Raw genomic sequence first — 7,154 nt, forward strand, 5'->3', positions numbered from 1 at the left:
ATATTTTTCTCATTAAAATCTTTTATATAGGATAGTTCGACTGTATGTTATTTTCTTTCCCAAAAAGCGTTGGGAAGATCGGAACATATTTGCTCTATTAGTTTGTTCTCGATTTCTTTAATTTTATTTTGAACATAAGGTGTTTGGAGTTGTTCTTCTATTTTTTTATAAGAAATTTATTCTTGTAAATATTGAATGTGACTTTTTTTACTTTTTATTAAGTTTATAGTTTTTTGAATAGTATTTTCTTGGAGTTCTAGGACTTCTTTTCGTTTTATAGGATTTAAGAATTCAAATGTTAATTTGGTTCCCATTATTTTAGTGGTTACTCCTATTTCGCTTGCTTCAAATGGGTAAATTTGAGTAACAAATGGGGTTCCTAAAATTACTTCTTGTGACAAATTTTTTACTAATATAAATTGATTTTTAAAACAATATCAATTATTGCATACTTTTGCACAGGGTAGTTTATATTTTATTATAAGATTGTTTCCTCCAGCTCCGCTTAATCGTTCGGAGGTTTTTTCATAATACTTAGAGGGTATAATTCATTCTCTTATACAATTTTGGTCTGCACCAGTGTCTAGGAGTGCGATTATGTTTGTTTTAAAATCTTTTCCTACATGCAGAGTTATTTTTATATACCATTTTTGGTAGTTGATTTTTTCAATATTTTGAATATAATCTTCTTGAGATACGTTTAATGGTTCTTGGAATGGAGTTTCGTTTGGTGTACTGGATGAAGGTTTGTTGCTTTGGATGAGTGCTAATTTAGCATCGAATTCTAATTGTTTTAAAGCTTGTTGATTAACAATTGTTTGTAATTCTCTAATTTGGGTCTTTACTTGTTTAATTTCTGTTTGTAGTTCTCCAGTAGTAAATTGTTTAAATAGACTTTGTGTTGGATATTTTTCAAGTATTCTGTTTAGATTATAAGTTTCAGGGTTAGTGAATTTTTCTTCTTTTGTAACAATTTCTTTTAATTTTAATAGATATTCTTTTTTGATCTATGGGTCTTCTATTTTGTCTATGATTTCTAGTAAAATTTGTTTACCATTTTTAGTTATAAAATTTATTTGTTTACACATACATAGATTATCGGAGTACTCTTGAGATTCTGAGGATGAATCATTAGAGTCTTCGATTTCGTTTATTGAGTAAATGCTTTCATTATCAGAAGATGTTTCTGTTTCGGATATTAATAATTTAGTAAATTTTTCTTGCATATCTTGTTGATCTTGGAAAATTTCATTAATTGTTTTCTTCATTTTGCATTCAGTAGACCTGTGACCGGGTCTTTTACAATTCCAACAAACTATATTTTGTTTATTAGTATTTTTCTTATTATATTTTTTATTTTTTGAATAATATTGTTCTCTTTTATTAAACTACTTTTCTTTGTGATAATGTTTTCTTTTTGAAAATTATTTATGAGATTTGTTACGTCTATGTTTTTGTCTAGAAGGTGGATTTAGTTTTTCGTAACCATATTGCTTACAAAATTCTCCTATATTTTGTTTAATTTTGAATTTTTCATTTCTTTCTCTTTTTTTATCTTTTTGCTATTGGCAAATTGTTAATCCTTCTTTTTTGATGAAACCAAATAGTTGACCGTACGTTATAGAATTCTAGTCGAATCGTTTTCCTCCTGCTCAGGTGGAGTATATTTTTTGTAGTAAGGTTTCTTTGATCTAAAATTATTTCTTATTTTATTTATTTCTTGAATATCAGATTCTGAATCTTGATTACTTTCTCCTTCTTCTTCAATGATGTTAATTCCTTTTTCTTTGTCTAGATTGTCTAATCTATTAGCTATTCAGTTTAATACTTCATTGTTTTGAAATTTAATATACGTTTTCGGGATTGTTATGAATGGTTTTGATGTTGAAGAGAAGGGGTTTTGTGGTTCTTTAACTTCTATTTTATTATCTATGTGGTCTATTTGTTTTGCTATCGTATGTAATATTTGGGAATGATAATTATTTTGTTGATAAATTTCTTTTATTTCTGCTTTGGATGCTGTCTCATTGTTGTTTAAATTGGCTCCTGTTTTGAAAGGGGTTGCTATTATTCTCCTTTGAGAAGTTTCTATTTTTATATTTGTAAACGGCGGATGAACTGATTTTGTTATATTGTCATCTGTTTTTTCCCATACATTTAATAGACTAATATTTGTATTAATTTCTTTAAATGGATAATTTATTTTTTTGTTAGTTAAATATAATTCTAGCCATGTAAAGAATGGTATATTAATTTCCTTTTCTTTTATAAATTCGTACCACTTTTCTCTAAATTCTATTGTTTGTTCTTTATTATATTTATTAAAATACCAGTTTCGTTTTTCTTCATTTGTTATTGAATAAAACTCTTCTTTTAGGAAATTTTTATTTATTTTAAATTCTTTATTGATGACATTATTTGATTGGAAGTCGGATGGAGCTGGGGACGTTGGATAAGATTTTCTTTCAGGTTCCGCAATAGGTGTTTCGAATTTTACTAAATTTTCTTGATTGGGTTTTGAACTTTCAGCTTCTGAATTAGCACTAGATTGTCTAGCCTGGAATTCAGAATATGTTGGTCTAAATTCAGAAAATGAACTTCTTGAATGGTATGAAGTTATTCTAGGTGGAATAGGTTCTTTATATTATCCAAATAATATTTTACCATCTCGTTGTTCAATTATTTTTTGAATATTTCTTTGTTCAAAATTTCTAAGGGGTCGAGAATCGCTTATTTTCCATTGTTCTGGGATAGTAATTTCATTCCAATTTAGTTGCTTAGGTGCATAAGTAGATACATGTGTATCTTTGCTATGTACAGATAATATAGTTGTTTGTTCTTTATCATCTTGTAATAAACATCTTGGATTAAATTCAGAGTTTGTTTGTTTGAAATAAATTCGATAGAGTACTAAGTATCCATGTCTTTCATTTTGAAATTTTAATTCTTGTAAATGAATGTTTAACACCAAAGTATTGAGAATTGTTTGATCATGAAGACTTACTTGAAAATTAGGTGCACAATTGAAATATACATCTCCATTGCATAGATTCGTTTGTACTACTCCGAGAAGTGAATCTTCAAATTTTAGTAACGTTTTATCTCTTAGAAGCATTAATACAGGTTGATTTATTCCAGTTCTTGATAAAGGTTTAAGAGCTATTTGGATAAGTCCAAAATGAATGTAATTAAATCCCTTTTGTTTATATTTATCTAAGGCTAGTGATGATAATAATTTAATTTCCACAAATTCATGTTGAAGAGATAGAGTTTGTTCATGTTGTTTTATTGAATAAGCTGATTTAAATTCAAATGTTCCAATTTGATATATTTGTTTAGGGTTAATATGTGGTAAATGATTTTTGGATAATTCATTGTTTAAAGAAGAAATTTTTGTTATAATTTCTCTTGAATTAACTGTTGATTTAGATGTAGATGTTGTTTAGGTTTAAACAGATTTCTAAAGGATGATGCCATCGAAATCTAAGTTCTAATTGTGTCAAACCCGAGACCGGTAAGACAGATTTCACTGCCTTCTTAGGACTTACTACCGGGAACGTAACTAAACAGCGTCTGACTCGAATAAGGTGAGCTTTAGGTTTAGCGTGTAGAATTTAATTTCGAAAACGCTTTTTAGAAAATCGTGTAAAAACCTTTTCTTAAAAAATCGATCGTTTTAGCCTGATACCAGAAAAGTACAAAGTTTTCCCCGATACTGTTGTCAAACCGTATTAACTTCTTAGGGTATTAACGGTTAGTCAGAGTTTCTTGGATTCGGGTTGCTAGAATCTAAGGACTAGATTCGCTGGACTTTGTATTTTGAAAGCGTAAATTGAATAAAATTTTTGTTTTATTAATATCGAGATTTTGATTACAAATTTGTTGGTACTTACAATAAGTAGAAAGTATTACAAAGGGGGTGAGAGCAGAGATTTTTATAGTGAGAATATTTTTTAGAGCGAGAGGGCTTCGGAGAGCTTCTGATGCCTCCTTCGTCTCCATAGCTTGTGTATTTATAGGCGAAGAGGCTTGCTTGATAAGCTTGGGCTGTGGCATTGATTCATTGGTTGAGTACACGTGTCTTCCATCTAAATGTGTCAACATCGTTATTGCGTCATTGCTTACGTCACTGCTTCTAGAGCTTCTTGCGTATTTATTATTATTTTATACAACTAGATATACTCTTTATATTATTTTAATACTTTACTATTAATATATAATATCTTTTATAAAAACTGTACTTATTTGTACCCTAAAATATAAGAATGCATTCTTGATGTCGTTCCAGGATGTAAGAGATCCTGGTGGTAACTGCTTAAGCCAATGCGAAGCATCTCCAACAAGTGAGTACTTGAAGAGCTTGCATAGGAGGTAGTCTTTAGAGACTCCCTCGACTTTAATAGCAGATATAAGATCCTCGAACCTCTCCAGATGATCCATAGTATGCTCGTGAGATAACCCATAATAGGGTGTCTGTCCCAGGAGTGTGTAGTACTACAGCTTCAACTCGAAATTCCCCCTCAGAATAGTTGGAGGACGAATGGCTGTTCTGTTAGTGTAGATCTGATCTGGACGGTTGTAGTCAGCCAATTGTTAGTATATATTATAAATATTATAAAAAAATAATTTAATTGTTAGTAAAATATTTATTTGTTAATTGTTTATAAATAACTAGTTAATCATAATTAAATTTGGTTTCACTTTTGTCTTTCTGTTATAGAAACCGAGAAATTGTGCTTCTTCCCACACATAACCTAATGAAAATGGCTTGCCCAATAATAATATTCAAAGAACAAAGTCGTTGAAGTGGTAATTAAGAATTAATAACTGAATAATTAAGTGGACTATATATATATATATAAATGTTTGCCTTCCTCCTGTTGCGCCACCTCAGCATCCATGTCACAAAGTCAAGTCCTGAAAAGCCGACACGTGTCCCTTCTATTAATACTCTGCGTTTCATTTATAGAGTAGGCTGCTGCTTTCAGTTTTGTTATAGAGTTGAGCCGAAACTGAAAACATTGTCGAAGCCCAATATTGACAATCTTGCAATCATCTATTTTTAAGGTTTCATGATATTCTTCAAACTCTGATTTGTTAAACCGACCATGGAGTTTCGGATAGGTTAGGAGAGACGAATTTTACGGCCAATCTTTGGTAAGAGCTGTCATTTGTGTCGATTTGTCTATATTCCTTCTCGACGGTAAAGGGAAACCGGACCGTTAAGGGATGCATTCAATGTTTCCATTGACAACCTTCTTAATTACCCACCCTTCCATGTTTCCTCATTCAATGAATATCTTTTTTCTTCCAGTCGTTGAATCTTCTGCTATAAAAGGTGAGCTTGGAACCCGTGAACATCATCATTTCATTCCACACAACCATAAAAAAAATTCTTTGAGCAGAATGTGAAAGAAGAAGGAAGAGAGGCGTACATGAGTCTCACTGGAAGAGCCTAAGCTTGATGGTCCAAGTTCGCCAGAAAATAAATTGGAAGCTCAGGTCTCGAACCTTGATTTGGTTGGTCCAACTGTTGTTCTCAAAGAAGTCGACGAGAGTTACAGGAGAGTTACAAGTCGGGATCGACATCTGAGTCAAATCTAGAAAGGGGAGCTTTGATCGATTAAGGAGGTATGAGTGAGATTCGGGAATCTCTCTCAAGCTGACTCAACCGAATATGGATGTGCTTACCATGGAGATAAAACCGTCAGAGGAATACAAAAATTAGCGACGGGAGACGCATCGGGATCGACTGGATTTTTGACCATCCGGTAAGTCGGGCCTCTATAGAAACGGAGTCGCTGATATTGTCATCGCAACAAAATCAGATAAGGAATAAGAAGCTTAGCTTAATTGAATCTCAGATGGAGACTAAAGATTGTTGGAGATGATTAGATTTGGAGTTCTGTTGAGACAAAACAGTGGCAACGGATTTGGTGCTAGGATGAGCTTGGAGGTTAACGAAGATGAGGAAAAGATTAGGTATGAAGAATAGGGGAAGACGATTGCTCAAAAAAAAAAGAATAGAGGAAGACAAAGGAGATTTTGTTTGATTCTTGGTGTCGAAAAAGAAAAAAAAAATTAGGTTAGAGTTGGTCAGGTGACTGTTAGTGCCCACTCGAAAACCCACTTCTAGATACTTGCACAAAGACGAGTTTGTTAATTTTGTACGTGAAAATAGAAAAATAGGATGCAAGTCATACGAGTTTACGAACTTTAAAAGATATATGTTTCTCTTTAAAATATATTTAAAACATATAGGTCGTACTTTCATAAAGCACATAAAGCACATATATGTTTCTATTTAAAAGATATTTAAAACAAGTTCACATTTCATCAAATCAAAGTCTACGGAAATTTTAAATAAGTGAATATGTCAGTTTTCTTTTAAATCATTAAAATCAAACCAACAAAATATTAAGAAAAACCACAACAGATAATTGGAAAACATATAAATCAGATATAACAAAACAAACATAAGAACAAAAAAAAGAAAAAAGTTTGTATTAATATAAACAAAAAGATTTATTCAAATAAATGTGTTAAAAAATACTCATGAATTCCAAAACAAAATTAACCTTAGATTCTATACTGATATAATCATAAATTTTTTATATATTTGCATGGCCAGAAGTATAGATGTAATACAAAAAAAATGACAAAATAAATAAAAGTATAAATAAATTAAGATAATCTAAAACAAAACTAATCAATAGATATATATGCAACACCAAAATAAGTTTAATTATAAAATTTAGTTAATAGCAACAAGATTGGATTGAATTCACGACATTAAACAATTTTAACACATAAAATAAAAAAAATATAACAACAATTATAAAAAGAAAAATAATAAGAAAATTATTCCCGCGCGTAGCTCCATTAAAAATATATATTTGAAATTTTGAAATTGCTTTTGGAGATGTTCTTAACACGAAATAATTGGTTTTGATTCGTACTCCATCATATGTTCATCTTTTAAATAATAATAACATAACTATTATATATAACTTTTATATAAACATAAACAAATCATCTTTTAAAAAATGTATTCATCTTTCATATCTTTTTTCAATTTCAATATTTTGATGTTTTCATTGAATTACAGATAAAGATAATATACTATCATCAAATTCAACACACATTATATATCA

This window comes from Brassica oleracea, chromosome C8, assembly GCF_000695525.1.
Source record: "Brassica oleracea var. oleracea cultivar TO1000 chromosome C8, BOL, whole genome shotgun sequence".
Lineage (NCBI taxonomy): Eukaryota > Viridiplantae > Streptophyta > Magnoliopsida > Brassicales > Brassicaceae > Brassica > Brassica oleracea.